The sequence below is a fragment of the Dermacentor andersoni genome, chromosome 2 (assembly GCF_023375885.2).
Source record: "Dermacentor andersoni chromosome 2, qqDerAnde1_hic_scaffold, whole genome shotgun sequence".
In the NCBI taxonomy this organism is placed as follows: Eukaryota; Metazoa; Arthropoda; class Arachnida; order Ixodida; family Ixodidae; genus Dermacentor; species Dermacentor andersoni.
In genome coordinates, this window is record NC_092815.1 from 27,984,693 (window position 1) to 28,000,720 (window position 16,028).

General features: G+C 48.6%; 1 protein-coding gene across 3 annotated transcripts in view; it reads left to right on the top strand.

Moving 5' to 3' along the window:
* tn (tripartite motif containing protein thin) overlaps nucleotides 1–16,028 on the top strand; it is a 172,318-nt gene that overhangs the window by 11,246 nt on the left and 145,044 nt on the right. Inside the window, exon 1 of one of the 3 annotated variants that reach the window (XM_050189624.3) lies at nucleotides 13,261–14,180. The exons of 1 other annotated variant lie outside the window; for it this stretch is intronic. The gene's annotated coding sequence lies outside the window, so the exon portion shown is untranslated. Of the gene's footprint in view, nucleotides 1–13,260; nucleotides 14,181–16,028 lie in introns of those variants that run through there. One more of the 3 variants, XM_055077311.2, reaches the window with a different exon arrangement.

Sequence of the window (16,028 nt, forward strand, 5' to 3'; positions counted from 1 at the left end):
CGTAGTCGGCGCCTGTGTCATTTACTGTTCTTTTCTTCAAGCTTTGCAACAAATGTCCTATATAGCTTTATATAGCAGGGCCGTACCGAAGACTTATTTATATACAGGGTATTCTAGCTAACTTTGGCAACAGTTTAAAAACATGAAAATGCTACGTAGCTGGACAGAACAATGGTAATGTTGTTTTGCCGTCCCTTGGAGATACTCAATCTATTTCTTTTTTCATTCCGCCTAATTAGATAATTATTCTTCATTAATCAACTTCTCAAGTATTACAATTAAATGAAAAGTGTCAGTGAAAAAATTGGAGAGCGACATGAAAAACTCCCGATACAGCTTTTTGTTGCTCTATACGTGCTACGTAAAAGTGCTTTTCCGAGCGTGAAAGTAGCCCGCGAACACACGCAAAGTGCCTCGAGCCACCAGTCGCGCGGCAATTTCGCGTGCAACTCTCGCACCCCGGACTTGCGAGGCGAGCACGCTTCTCCGACGCCACGGTGGATCCACGGTTCAACGGTTGACTAAAGTTGTGCCCAGTGCGTACGCCATTGCGCACGTCACGTCACTGCCTCCGTCACCGCCTCCCACGTTTCACTTGCCCTTCGGATTTCATCGGTGCTGCGTCTACTGCGATGCACTCCGAATCATCTACCTCAGCGGAACACGGGAAACGTAGTCGCCACGGAAGCACGCCGCAGAAGACCATGCGAGCGAACACAAGAAGGAATGCCGCGGAAGTTTACAGCATGCACGACGACGTACGGATGAATACCTAAGCGGAAACGTTTCCCCAAAGTGACAATGTTTTCGCATTCCCACACGTAAGCAGTCTTAAGTGTCTCTGCTGAAGATTTTGAGTACATAAATATTTATCTGATGCCTCGGGCGCAATCAAATGGCAGTTCAGGAACCGCATGGCGCATGTGAAAAGCAACAGAAGAGCGCTACGATTTGCCCTTGCGAGAAAGTCACAGATTATTCCAGCGCGACGCACCCGCAACACGTGCCGGTAGTTCACCTATAGGAGCAAGGAGCAGTATCCCGCAAGGAACACTAAATTGTCGACCCGAGACAACGACAACCTACGCTAACCCGCCATTGTGGCTTATACTAGCAAACACCACTCAGTACCTACAATTGCACTTTGTCGTTTATACTCGACGCTTCATCTTGCTGCTCGGCAAACTAAGCGGCGTTCTTATTCACTCTCTCTCACTTTTCGTTCCCCTTTCGCACTTTGCGTCGACGAGCGTCGGCGGGAGACAACGTGTGCCAAACACGGCAGCAGAACCGAGATTAGACTTGCAAATGCTCGTCGTGCCGGTCCAGTAATCGCGCCAGCGTCCAGAGAATGCCCAAGGGGAAGAGCTGGACAGGAGTCGCACGCTCCAAACGAGATTAGCCCCGCCTTACACTCGCTTGGCTTAAGCCGCACGAGACTGTCCGAAGGCACGGCAGCCTTCTTGTCACGTCTAACGGGCCTCGTCTTGGCTCGAGCCGCGCGTAAGCATCGGGCCGTGAAAAGAGCGGCTCGACGCGGCGAAAGCGCGGGCCCCCTTTTCTGGTAACGCTGCTGCTTGTCTCGTCAGTCCTCCCGACTTTCTCCCGGTCCCGGCGCATTCACGAAAGCACAGTGGAAATTGAATTCATACCGCTTTCGTCCTCCTTGTTTTTCTTTTCCTTTGTTCTTTTTTTATTTATTTGCAAATGCCCTACGCAAACAACGGTAGTTGCTTGCGAACTTGACGAAAGATTTACGAGGACTTAAGGGAGCACGTGTCACGAGCTTCATGTTTCATTCATGACGTCATAGGCAGGCGTCCCGAGGGATGCCCAGTCGCGGCGTGCTATGCAGTTTTAGGTGGCGAGAGATTATTTCCTTACATCTCTGCGGCAGCTGGGCGGGACATCTGGAGATTTGGTTTGATTCACGGCTTCTTGTAAGAGAAGCAGGAAGGAAGCTAAAAATTGCGCAATGCAAAGAATTAGACTTCTTGGAACTGTTCACAGAGATGTATGCACATCGGGCAAAACACAGGGCCGAGTTACGAAGCTCTGGTCGGTTGTTCGACATTGTTGAAAGGTTAGATGGAACGGAGGAAAAAGAGAGAAAATTGCGTTGAGATTGCGTGCTAAAAAGATGCGGCTGAAGCTGTCAGTCAATGACTTTAAAAAAAGTTACATTCGCCTGCTGACAATAACGGACTCAGCTGCGACGGAATGACACTGAATGTCTTATAGAGGGGGCCGCAAAAGAACACGCCCAACGAAGAAAAAATAAAGTCAGCAAGTGACACATCCATAGGCTGCATTTACGTGATCCCGGCAACGACGGGTCGAGTCGGCTTGTCGGGCCGAAAATTGGTCGCTGGGTTCGCGGAAACTTCAGCTGGTTGGACCAAGCTTGATCAACCTGCATGCAAATGCTGGGTTGACTCGCCCATTCCGCTCGGCAAGTTGCGTGTAAACGCGGTCGAGTAGAATAGGGTCGTCTCGACTCCCGACTCGACTCGCTCGCGTCGAGTTCGCGCAAACGAACGAGGAGCAGTAGCTAGTGTTGTTGCTGCTCCTAAGTTGGTGCAGGCGCATGGACCTAGTCTTGCCAACACTGCCAGTAATCGGCATCAGCGCGTGACATCGCGCGATGCCGAGCAGCAGCTTTAGCCTCAGGTCGACTTGGGTTGAGTTCATCGTGCCTTTAATGGCTATGATGCAGACTAGTGAAATAATTCAAGGCAGCTTCGCGCGTGAACAGAGATACGATGGCCAGGTGTATAAAATTAGAATTTTTCGAAGCTTGCGCATATTCCCCCCTAGTATCTTCGTTGGTGATTAACTATGTCTACATGTATACTTTGTGGGTTACAGCTGACATTTGCCGCCGCTGTATAAAGCTTTGCGATCGAGATGTTTCGCGATAATAATTTACGCGGCTTGCCGCCTCAAAGCTACACGTTTGTTCCCAGAGATGTCGTGATCTGGAACGCGCAGCCAATGAGGCCGCCGAGGGCACGAATAAAGTAATAAATGAACACGTAAGTTAAGTAAAAACGAATAAGAACGATCAGATTTGTCGAAAATATACGCGCGATGTGTAATATTATGCTTCACAGCGCGACGTAAATGCGAAAATTTACCATTTCGCAAGTCGGCATTCAGCAAAATGAATTTTCAAAATTTTCGGTTTGCGTGAAGTTAAAACTTCACCTGTACAATTTTTCAGCGAATCTGTTAATGAGAATAACGTTGGCACAGGTACAGGAAAGAAAGTTGTCGTTCTTTCCTGTCTCTTTGTTTTTCCGTCCCATAAAATTGTTGCGTTGTATGTACCTACGTTATTCAATACGAACCAACTCGCCCAACTCAAACTGTTGTTGCTGTTAATGAGACTGTACACACGCTCGAAAAGGTTGTATGCCTGTTTTTACGGCTTTGTCAAAAAAGTAGATCACTCACAAACTTCATTATTTGATGAAATCTGAGGAATGTTTGGTGCAATAGGCAGACGAATTTTGAAGTGTGTACGTTAATTCGCGGTTAAATGAAAATTGTTAAACCCGCGTTTTCGGCCCGTTTAGAGGCTCAATGAAACGCTTCCAAAGTTTCACCGCTTCCCTGGGAGGACCAAAGACGGCATATATTATAGATATCATATTCAGAAGTTATAGAGGCCGTTCCATAGGTGACGTTTACCGAAAGCTTTAAGTGTGCAGGTTAATTGTTAATTACGCGCCTTGAAAATAATTACTCAATACTTATCTCCTAATTTCTATGCCCTATACGAGGCGTGTATATAGTCGGGTTTCCCAGTCTCCTCGTTGAACTATGCGAGACACGTTGTGAGTGATCATGATAAATGTATATTCTGAGTAGGTTAATTGCAGTGTTTGCTGAAAATTATTCAAGCGTTCTAGAGTGTCATACATCCGCCGTTATCCGCAATGCTTCCCCGAGTCCCGAAACAAATGTACATCAAACCAAGTTAGAATTCAGTGAAAATGGGGTGAATGTTAAGGTAATTTGTGGCGGAACTTTAACGTTACTAGCTTAATTAGAAGCTTTCCAAATAATTACTGAACATTCGTGTTTTCCCTATTTTAATGCGTTGTACGAGGTTCATAGTTGGTTCCCCGCCGGCGTTTTTAGAATTGCGAGTAGGTACAGCGGGGCGTGGCACTTTTGACGGAGCTCGACGTTTCCGCGCAGGCGCGAGTAAGAGCGGGCGCGAGAGAGAAAATCTAGGGGCTTTTGCTCCTTGAATATATGACTCAGCCTAGGCACTACGGAGGAGGTTTCTTAGAGCGCGTTGTATTCGTTTGTCCCCTAGACATGCCGGCATTGCGGAGTGCGGTCGAGTTGGTTTATACGCTCCGCCGCTGGCTGCCCGCGTGGTGAGGCAGTGGGCGCGGACGCAGCTTGGCGATCGCTGTGTCTGAAGGGACAATGTTCTGACTGGTGTTGTATAAGTCGCGGGTCGCTTTTTTCGTCGCGACGATAAATCGGATTTTTTACAAGCACTGCTCCAAGAGGGCACATGTAACCGGCAAACGGAGGCCTCAGGAGAGCACCTGAGGTTATATTAAAGCAGGCGGCGCAGGATCTCCGGGGCACCCAAGCGGTAGCGGGGGGATCAAAGCTGGAAGCAGGGCGGCCCGTGGGTTGGGGCCTCTGCGAGCCCCAACCCACGGACCAATCCGGCTTCTAGCTTTGATGTCCCCGTTGCCGCTTTGGTGTCCTGGAGGCGCCGCCAATAATGCGAAATAATGACACGTTGTTTTCATTAGTAAAAACATGATCGAATAAATATAATTGCGTCGAGTCGCCAACTTGCGACGCTAAGTTCAGCACTACCGCGCCCCGCGACTTCTGCCGGCACGCCTAGGGACAAGCGCATACAACGCGCGCCAACAAACTCCTCCATAGTACCTAGGCAGAGTCGTATTTTCAAGGAGCAAAACTCCCCACATTTCCTCTCTCTCACCCGCTCTTACTCGCGCATGCGTGCAAACGTCCATCGTCTCCGCAAGTGTCGCGCCCCGCTGTACCTACAAGCAGTTGGAAACACGCTTCCCGGCGCCCTTGGTGAACTAAATAGGGCACTTCGTTTATATTTGGGGTAACTAAGGGGCACGTTACATAGGTAATGTGTATGCGAAGTTGAAAGTGTGTGGATTGATTGTGGTTTCTGCGACAATTTACGTATGCAATTGGTATGCAAATGATCCGTGGCGGCCGGTGTGAATGTGTTTTACGAGCGATGCAAAATATAGACCTCTGCATGCTTTAATTGGTATAACTAAATACAAATGCCATCAAGATCTTTAACGAACACAGAGGGGACGCTATGGTAGACTTTTGTATTAAAGTAAATGCTTGTGATTCAAATACAGCCTTTGTAAAAAAAAAATAATCATTTAGCAAATGCTTGAAAGCGTTATTTGGCCATTCTACGCTGTTTCCTATATAGTGTCGTGAGGAAACGTTACGTTACACCAAGTTTACATTTCGCGGAATAAAATAAGGGGCCAGCTTACGGATGACGTGTAAGTGAAGTTCGAAGCAAGTGTATTAATTGCGCTCCTTGCAATAAATTACTCATGCAAGCGCTCCGTGGCGTTGTAAGTATTTATAACGAGCGGCGCAGAATTTAGCCTCTTGTTCACGACAGAGCTAAAAATGCCTTCGACATCAAATTTATCGACAATGGGCGAAACGATATGACAGATCCGCGAGCGAAGTTAAATGCGTGTGAATCAAATACTGACTTTGCAAACCATCTCTCAACAAAGCGTTAGAAAGTGTCATACTGCTGTTGTCAGCTATATGATTCCCAGTGTTCCGAGATAACTATGTGTTACATCAAGTTTATATCTAATAAAAATAGGGGTCATGTAAAGTGCAATGTGTGACAAAAACATTAACGTACGTTTCTCACCTATTTAGAAGCGTTGCATATTGAACCCTTGTTATTAAGGCGAAAAAGCCTTACGTGACTCAAACCCGCGATGGTCTGCAAAACGCGGCGTGCGGTACAGAAAGTCATGTGAGCTCGCCTCGCGCGTTCGTCGCCGTCTTCTTCTATGTGCAGCTGGCTCCGATGACGCTCGTAATGGCAAAAAAGGCACTGTTCAATAGTATATAGATAATTAAGGCACTCGAACCCACGACCATTGGTGGGTGTCGCACCCACGACCTTTGGTGGGTGTCGCACCCACGACCTTTGGTGTTAATTAGGGCGAATTTAATTAAGACACACTTAATTAAGGTAGCGTCAATTAAGGCACTTAAACCCACGACTTTCGGTTGGAGAAAAGTAATAACAAGTAAAAACGCATTCGAAGGAGAATGTCAAGTAATTTAATGAATGTCTCTTGAGCGCGTAGGCTTTCGCCTTCATGCTATTTGGCGTCTACTGAAGTGACTGTCAATTCGTTTTACAGCCAGAAGCTTCGCTGGGGTGCTCCTATCTAAATACATATAAAAGGAGAATTTGTTTTTCTCGGCAACCACTACACCAAATTCGACAAGTTTTGTTGCATTTCAAAGAAAAAGATTGAAAGATAGTGGCTGTTGTTTTCAAATTTTTTTTTATTTAGGTCGTCAATTTATTATTAAAAATTGGAAAAAATCGCAAATTTTCAGAAAACTAAACTGTCACGTTTACCACTCTGTAACTCAGCAATGAAAAATGATATCACAATTCTGTGAATTGCATCTAATAGTACATGTAAAGCGGACAAAATTGATATGTCACACGTGAATCTCCAAAAAATTTGTAATATGAAGATGCAGCTTTTCGAGAACCCTTGTACCCAACGTAACGAATTCGTGTAAGATATAAATTGACACATCGAATTCGTACGCTTTGAATGATCTAATAGATGCCATTTACATAAACGCGATATCTGTTATTGTTGCAGAGCAATTCTTTAACTTCATGCTTCTACTTTTTTCGCTCTTTCGTATTTCTGAAAATTCGTTTAACAAGCTTCAGGCCCTAAATCGAAATTCCGCTTTTAATGGTCACTAGAATTTAAAATTATATCTCAAATGCAACAAATTTCATTAAACTCAGTCGAGGGGTTATTTCAGAAAAACGTTTTTGCGTTTAACATGTATTTGAATAGGCCGCGTCGTAGTTGGGCCCGAGCTAAAGCTTCCTCTTGAAAACTTAACTTTAAGAAACTGCTCCCGCGTTCGTTGTCGTCATGAATTATTAATTAATCAAATATAATTAGGAAACACAGAGGCGTAACCAATTTTACAGCGAAGCTGTTAAGGGCTACTTCCCCCAGGATCGTGTCCGTGTGTAGACACAATACGTGGGCCTATCCCGAAAACAGTGCTCGGCCGAGCCGAACAGTGCTCGGCCGAGCCGCGGCGGCGCGGTGCAGCTGCCGTGGAGAGAAGGCGCGTCGTATGGGATTGGCTGAGCCTGGTGATGGCGTAAGCTCTGACGTCAAGGTGATCTCCTGGAAGAGGCGCGATGTGTGTGCCAGCGGCGTCAGTATCTGTTCTATATACTGTCAATCAATCAATCAATCAATCAATCAATCAATCAATCAATCAATCAATCAATCAATCAATCAATCAATCAATCAATCAATCAATCAATCAATCAATCAATCAATCAAATCTTTAATTCCAACCACAGTTGGGGGTCCCTTATGCGAAAAGCGGCAATAACACCACTTGAAAATGCCGAAAGGCCCACGTACATGACAGTGGTATTAAAATCCATTGCAGAAGGGTTGAAATCCGGGCCAGTTGGTACATAGTTGAAAGAAAAAGTCAGTCACAAAACACAAAGGACAAGAGGAGAGGTTCGCACCACAACGACTGGACTATCAACCGAGTTTTAGTAGAAACGGCGTAGTCCAATTAAGGCCGCGTATTAATGACCGCCTGCGTGAGCACCACTCCTCCCTGGGGTCAGATAACGGTGCAATCTTGCCTCGCCATTGCAATGAATGTGGCTGTTACCCTTTGTTCAGCAATGTAATTATTCTTGGTAGGGGCAAAGGGCAAAGAAGAGCGAGAAATCCTGGAAGCGTACTACATCAGTTGATTAGGTGACGATTGCATTAGTACAACCTCGGTGCGCTTACTTTAAAAATAATTTGCATTTCTAGGCCGGTCACGATAGATGCGATAACTTGTCTTTTCATGTTCAGTGATTAGTGATGCTGCGGTTGCGCATGCTCTGCTGGCCTTGCTGGGACTACGCCGTTTCTAATAAAGCTCAGTTGATAGTCCAGTCGTTGTGGTGTGAACCTCTCCTTTCGTCCTTTGTGTGTTGTTACTGGTTTTTTCTTTCAATTAAAATTCATACTTTCAAAAACAAATTTACAATAATAGAATAAAAACGCAGTTAAAGAATTAAAGAGAGGTTGTGTAAATACAACAATGGAACAATAGAACAAATGAGGTCAATATATAAGTACACTCCAGGACGGTTGTATACATTGTAGCTGAAATATTCAATGTTCACGTGAACACATATCATAAAATGACGAAAACAATAAACGCGATACAGAGAGTAATTAAACATTCTTGATCATGCTCAAACAGTATGTTATAAAAGACATTAAACAAGAGTTAGAAAGAATTCACGCATTCCTTTTTTTGTAAACGTAGGAAAGTTGGCGTCTATCTCTTCATATTTATTAAGTAGTGACGGCAGTGTGAATCTAAGAGACTGAAAGAAATAGCTCGTGCGGGAACAAGGAATACGCCACTTGTCGGCGCTGCGGGTGCGTGAATCAATGTAATGCATGCTTATGTTAGATGAATCTTTAACAAACACTCTGAATTGTTCCTTTCGGAAGAAATGGGCATAAATTAGACGGAAATAGAACATGCGTTTCACACTGATCATCTTATAGAGGGTAAACAATGCACCAGTAGAACTATTGCGCGGGATGTTTGCAATATACCGAAGGGCTCTTTTCTGCAATAGGTGAATTGTTTTTTATGTTCCTTAGGGTTGTGGTGCCCCAGACTAACAGGCAGTTTTTTATATGGGAAGAAAACAGAGCATGATAAATCTGAAGTTGTCGAGATGGGGAGACCGACGAAGATATTTTCTTCTGAAGAAGCAGTCGAGCGAATGCAAAAGAGGAGGGAAGCCGCTCGTGAGTGTATGAGGCGTAAGCGGGAAGATCCTGAATATAAGGCTAATGTTGCCGAAGCTAAGCGCCGGAAGATGGGTGACGATCCCGAGTTGCGGGCCAGACAAGCAGAAGCAAAAGGGCGATACGACGTCACACATCGGGATGAACGACGTCAAGCGGCTCGGCTACGAAGAGCGTCCGATCCTGGCTTCTTGGTGGTTTGGGTGAGAAGAAAGGACGCTTATTCTGCAGCCCATATGGGAGCACGGCGCAGAGTACTGTAGGTGGGGACGGGGGATGAAAGATGAGGGTATAGAGGGGGAAAGGAAGAATATACGTGTCAGTCAGCATAGGACACCATCATCCAGGGACGGAGATGGCCGGCGAGGGAGGCATATGCCCATGGGAGGCCGATGTCTAGTGGCGATCTAGGAGCCCATTTGTATCCGCATATTGAAGCAGGATTACCAATGCTGGAAGGTGATAACGGGCCGAGAAGAGCAGGTGTGTGGCAGAGGCAGCCGGGAGTGCGTACCGTCGGTAGGTGGCAGACTTGGGCGCGCTCCTGGGCTAAAGCAGGACAGGTGCAGAACAGGTGCTCGAGGATCTCGGCGTTGCTGCACCTTCTGCAACCCGGCGAGGCGATGCGTGCCTTGGCACGTAGTCTGGCCGCCGTCCACACGGAGCCCGTGCGCATACACAAGAGCGTGGAACGGTCCTGTCGCGAGAAGCCATTCTCAGGGAGCAGCTTTTGGGCTACCTTGGTGTCCGGATGGCTGGTAGTGAGCAGCTGCTTCAGTCGCTGTTTGGAGAAGTCCGATGCTGCGACTGCTCTGGTGAGTGGAACGGTTGGGTGGTGGGCGGCCTTGGCAAGGGCACCTATCTCCTCGTTCCCGACGATCCCCACGTGAGAAGGCAGCCAGTGGAAGGAGACGACTACCCCCACAGCAGAAAGGGCAGAGAGTTTCGCTCTCAGGAGAGTCTCAGTGACTCTGTGTCGATGGTGATCGGCGAGTGCCTGGAGAGCTGGTCGCGAGTCACTTAGCACTGCAACTGGTTTCCTCGGGAGGTCCTCAGCCAGGAGATCTGCAGCAAGGTGGAATCCCGCTAACTCAGCTGCTGTGGAGCTCGCACGAAAAGGCAGTTGGCACTGCCTGTTCCATCCCTCAAATGGGATGGTACAGGCACCGCTGTAAAGCCGCTGGAGGGCACGAAGCCATCCGTGAACACGAGCAGCCTGCCGTCCAGCTCTTCCAGGAGTTTTTCAGCAGCTGCCTGCTGCAGTGCTGCTGCCGGTGTCCGGCGCTTTGATGCTCCATTCAGGGATAGGTGCACCTCTGAAGGTTGCTCGTGTGGCGGAGATGTGACCACCGGCACTTGTAGCTCTGCAATCAGCTCCCCGTAGAGCTGACAGAGGCCCCCCCCCATTCGAGATAGCGGTTCGCTCCGCAGTCGGGAGAGCATAGCCTTGCCATCTGGAGCACGGTGCAGACGGTCAATGTGCCCAAGGGCACGCTGCGCGAGCCTGCTGGACGGCCCATTGCTAGTCTTGTAGGAGCGGGCTTCGTAGGGTCTTCTCCCACTTGTCGGAGGTAGAGTCGGGCGGAGCGTTTCTACTCTCCCAGAGCACATGTGCGAGTGTCGCCGTGACTCCGCACGAGGGGCACGCATCGTCGGGGTAGACGTCCGGGTAGATGATGTGTAACGTGGCGGGGTTGGGATATGTATGTGTTTGTAACAAGCGTAGCGTTAGCGACTGCGGCCTGTTTAGTTTGGGGTGTGGGGGCGGAAAGAAACGTTGTCCCAAGTAAAAGTGTTTAGTGATTTCGTTGTACGTTACTGGGGCGCCCCTGTTCGCCTCCAACTCATCGAGACGCGGTTGCCCGGGGGTGACGGCGCTCTCGGTAAGCGCGCGCGCAGCGTTATGGGCTGTCTCGTTTAGGTTGGGCGGGGCGCCCGGGATCCGACCCAGGTGGGCGGGAAGCAAGATGACGGTGTGGTGCTTGAGGGTGCTCGAATCAGCGCCGCGTAGGATGCGTAACGCCTGGTCGGAGACGACTCCTCTCTCGAACGCTTTGATGGCTACTGGGGAGTGCTTGGGGATACCGGGGATGCTCCTTACTGCACTACTGTGCTGTCTCTCGAGCTGCTGTTTCCTGGCTGCAGACAGAAGAACCAGCGGCAAGGCACACAACAGGATGGATGTGGCCGCAGCTAATTCATCCGCAGCGCCCACTTGGCGGTGCAGCCCCGGCCACGTTGCTGCAGCTTGCTCACTGCCCCCTGGACTCTACGGACTTTGGTGGGGACAGTCTTGGCAGCAGGGATCCATGAGAGCCGGTGATCGATGGTTAGGCTCGAATAGGCGACCTCGCGCTTCCATGGGACGGTGGCGTTTGCAATCCGCAGCTGCTTCACGTGGTGGCGTGCAGAGGCCAGCGCGTGTACAAGTAGTGCCTCTGTATTTGCCGGAGACACAGACAGGCCAGTGCCACCGAGAAAGGCGATGACCGCTTCCAGGGCCCTCTGCAGTGAGCCCCGGATGGCAGCGATGTTTCTCCTGAGTCCTCGAACCCATAGCGCCACGTCACCTGCATAGATAGCGCAGCAGACTGGGCAGCGTGTGTCAGCCGGTATAGTGCTGCCGCGAGTCCTGCCAGAACCAGGTTGAAGAGGAAGGGGCTCAGCACTTATCCTTGAGGGACGCCGGGAAGGATGTATCTGGGATCGCTGAGCATCTTCCCAACACGCACCCGGAAGCTACGGCCCACCAGGAAGGCAGAGATGAAACCCCGAAGGCATTCTGTGACGCCTAAGCAGTCCAGTGCAGCCTCGATCACCTCGTGCGGCAGCCGGTCAAAGGCACTCTGGACATCCAGGAGCAGCAGCATGGCGACGTCCCCACTGCCTTTTGCATCCTCCAGGGTGCCCACCACATCTGCGATGGAGTCCGCCGATGAGCGCTTGTGTTTGAAGCCAGATTGCTGCTCTGCAAAGTACAAGTACTAAAAGCTATCCATTCCATCATCTTGCATGCTGCAAAGGTAAGGGAGACTGACCTGTAGGAGGAGAGCGATGTCGCAGGCTTCCGTGGCTTGAGCAAAGGCACCACCACAGACATTAGCCAGCTCCCGGGCAGGACCCCAGTGCTCCAGGTGGCGTTGAAGTGCTCCAGCAGTCGTTCCCATTGCAGCTGGCAGGTTATTCCGTCGGCTCCTGGAGCACTCCGTCGTCGTGTGAGAGCCAGTGCCGACTCGAGCTCGTGCATGCGGAGAGGCTCGCTGCACAGGGCAGATATCTGTGCTGCCGCCCACTCTGGATGATGGCAGGGCGGAAGGCAGCGTCTTGTGGCAGCCAGCGAGAGCAGGATCCGCGGGACCGGGGGTCTCTCGGCAAACCGCTCTGCTAGGCGCTCGACCAGGGTGCGCTCACTGATGCCCATGAAGAAAGCCAAGGTAAAGCACTGGCGTTGTGCACTTCGAGCAGCTAGTAGTGACCTCAGCAGGCGCCAAGCTCGAGCACCATCTGGATTTCGACTGATGGTGGAAATGAGGCTTTTCCCAGCTTTGGCGTCTGCCTCGTCGGGCGTAGCGGCGGCAAACGGTATCCACCCAGCGGTATGCCGCCCATAGATATGACGCCACACATTGGGATGAACGACGTCAAGTGGCTCGGCTACGAAGAGCGTCCGATCCCGGCTTGCGCGTCATGGAGAACTTCAAGCGAGGAGAGAGGATGGCTACTTCTGGTGCGGACGGACGATTCAGGCAAGACTTTCTGAACGTTGAGTTTGGAGTTGTGCGGTTTGTGACAGACTGTAGTTCAATGTGATAAAGATAGGCATTTTACTAAGCTTTGTGTGTGTGTGTCTTATAAAAATTTTAAGCCAAGATCGAGCTGAGTTCAAGCTAAGTTTAAGCTTAGGTGGGCGAAAGGAGCGCAAACAGCTCTGCTGTTTTATCAGTCTTCGTGACGTTAAGTCTGTAATGCTGGCTCACATGTTTCCTCGATGAACTAAACAAGGCAACTGTTCATATTGTTTAAAACTAAGGACAGGTTATGGGTAATATGTAGGCGACGTTCAAAGTGTATGTGCTGATTACGGCCTTAGCAGTCATTTACGAATACAAGCGATCCGGAGCGTTATAAGTGGGTTTTATGAACAACGCAGAATTTATTCCGCTACCCTGGGAGAACTATGAACGCAACCGAGATCAGCATTAGCGAAAGATGAGAGGGAGGATGGCCAATGTTCCGGTGAAGTAAAATGTGTGCGGATCAATTACTGCCGCTGCAATAATTCCTTAACAAGTGCTCGAAAGCGCTATATGCGGGTAAGGTTTCAAACGGGTCATTCATATACGGGCGTCCGTCTTAAGGTATGTGATTTTATTACAGGCAAGTGAAATTCTTATTGCAACTGCTGGAAGAAAAACCAGCTTCGCCGGATTAAAACAAAAAGAAAATATCCATTTCGGGAGGATTACACCGTAGCCGTAGGGCAAGCGCGGGATAAAAGAAAATCTACTAAAAGCTTGCAACCCTGCATCGTGCAGGAACGTATCCGCAAACTTATCACGAGGGGTGTGGCCGTCTCCTCTTGCTATGAACTCGTCCGATCGGCACGTTATTCAACAAATGGTCATCAGCACTGGACGCTGTGCTACTGCGAAACCAGCAGCAGGCTAGGGCGTCCTGCGGAGGTATGTGAATGACGGCTGACACGCTCGCAAAGACGCAATCAACGGGTGGGCGATGTTAAGGCACGCTTTTGTCCAGAGACGCAGCTCGCGTCTTCGCTTCTTGCGAGCTCACCTCTCACCGCGTGGCGTCGCACGTGTTCCTTCCTTGCGCGAATGAAGCCCCTTCTGTCGGGCCACGAGGCGTTGCCGTGGCACGTGGGCGCGACTGAGGCTGCGTTCGCAGCAAGACGTGCACGGACTGCTGGACTTTGGCGCATCCATTGTTTGCCGTCGCCAATTGTCTCGTTCACCCTTCATCGTTGGCCCGAATGGTCGCCGATTCAGCGCCGAGAAGTACTGCGCCTCTGACCATGCAACGCATTGTGTGAGTCCACCTTCATTTGCTCAACGCCTTTGGTGCGTTGAACCGCGTTGCACACACCCGGTCATGCGATTCGAGCTTGTCACTGCGAATGGTCCTGCACGTTATTATGCGACTTGGCGTCTGTAACATTGTCTGTATTTCAATCCACATTTCAATCTTCTGAAAGCGCTTGAACTGTCACGTGTTCAGATGCTTCTTTTTTAAAGTTAGCGTTTACTTGCAAGTAAATAAATAGGTAAGAGTTCACGTCTCTTGAAGGGCTACCTTATTTTTCACAACAGTTTTGATAATTTTAAGCCAGAACTTCTGCTGCGCAGTTTGCTTCTGTTGCGCAGTGCCTGTATGTTATGAGATGGATAATATAGACGCTGCTCACATAGTGAAGGCACAGCAGCAGCCAAGTGCTATAGCTCGGGAACAATTTGCACTCCGTCTTGGTGAGTTACACATCGATTTCCGCCGCCGTTCTGAGTGTTGTTAGCCAGCGCCACCACAGTATGTGAGTGCTGGCGCTGGCTAACACTCCAGAGGTTAGTTCTAGTAGCAAAGCATAAATACCCAAGAAAAGTGGATGGGAAAACGGCGCCGCGGTAGCTCATTTGGTTAGAGCATCGCACGCGTAATGCGAACACGTGGGATCGTTCCCCACATGAGGCAAGTTGTTTTTCATCCACTTTCATTGCCATTATTTTCTTATAATTTCTTTAATTCAATTAATAAGTACAAGTAATTTCCCCTATGTTGTCCTTGATATCTGTTTATTGGCTTCTTATGCTATGATTAACAAAAATCGCGCCCCTCGGTTAACCCTCTTTCTTCTCGTTCAAATATATATATATATATATATATATATATATATATATATATATATATATATATATATATATATATAGCGCGCGGAGACAGGGCGTGTAACCAAGGCGCCCTGCTAACGACGTTTTAAACCTGACCGTTTATGAAAACGCCGACTCAAATCTTCGCGTGTGTTTCGCGATATACCGAGTGTAATATGCGAACAATGTCTTTCTTTTTGTTGGTGTGTTTCAATCCTTAATAAAATTACATCATCTGAATCAAACTCTCGCGTAGACGAGGCAATGAGACATCGAAACGAGGACCAGCGTTTTTAAAGCTGCTCATGCAGGCGTTTTCGTTTCCCTCAATGTATGCGCGAGCACTTGTAATTTTTCTAGAGAGAAGTCTCTTCCAAGCGAGTTAGCGCGGACGCTAGAGTCTGACTGATGACACTTTTCGGGAAAATAATAATAGAAGATAATAAATTAAGAAGACTGAAATGCAGAAGGACTCGTCGAAGTGGGTGACACCTATTTTTGTGGCTCTTTTGGTGACTTTGCCACCATGAGCGAGTTGTGTGAAGCAAAGGTGAACGTCGCAAACAAGATCGCAAGCCAGCGCAAATCGCTATTTTTGTCTTGGTTCTCATTTTCTTTTTTGTTTCTTTGCTTACCTACCGTACAAACTCCTCTATTATCCGCAGCATTCTTTCTTAGCGAAAATTTGCGGTGTGATTAGAGCAGTCCAGCTATTACACAGATAAAGGCGCTAAGTTTTCTTCTTAGACACCATCTTCAAGTTGGAATTCCAGCGATGATGACGATATCCAATAAAATCCCCTTTGAAGCGGGCATATCTATTGCAGTATAGCACTTTGCCTGTTTGTGCTGTATGCTGTGACGTTACATGTGCCTGTAACGCTTTTATTCTTCACAAATACTCTAAACGTCCTTTGCTTATCTCAACTGCTGGCCACTTAATGCTCCCAACATTTTTTAACCTGAGCGCCTCCAGAAAGTAGGCGTTCCCTACGGTTGTGGCTGAATGAATATC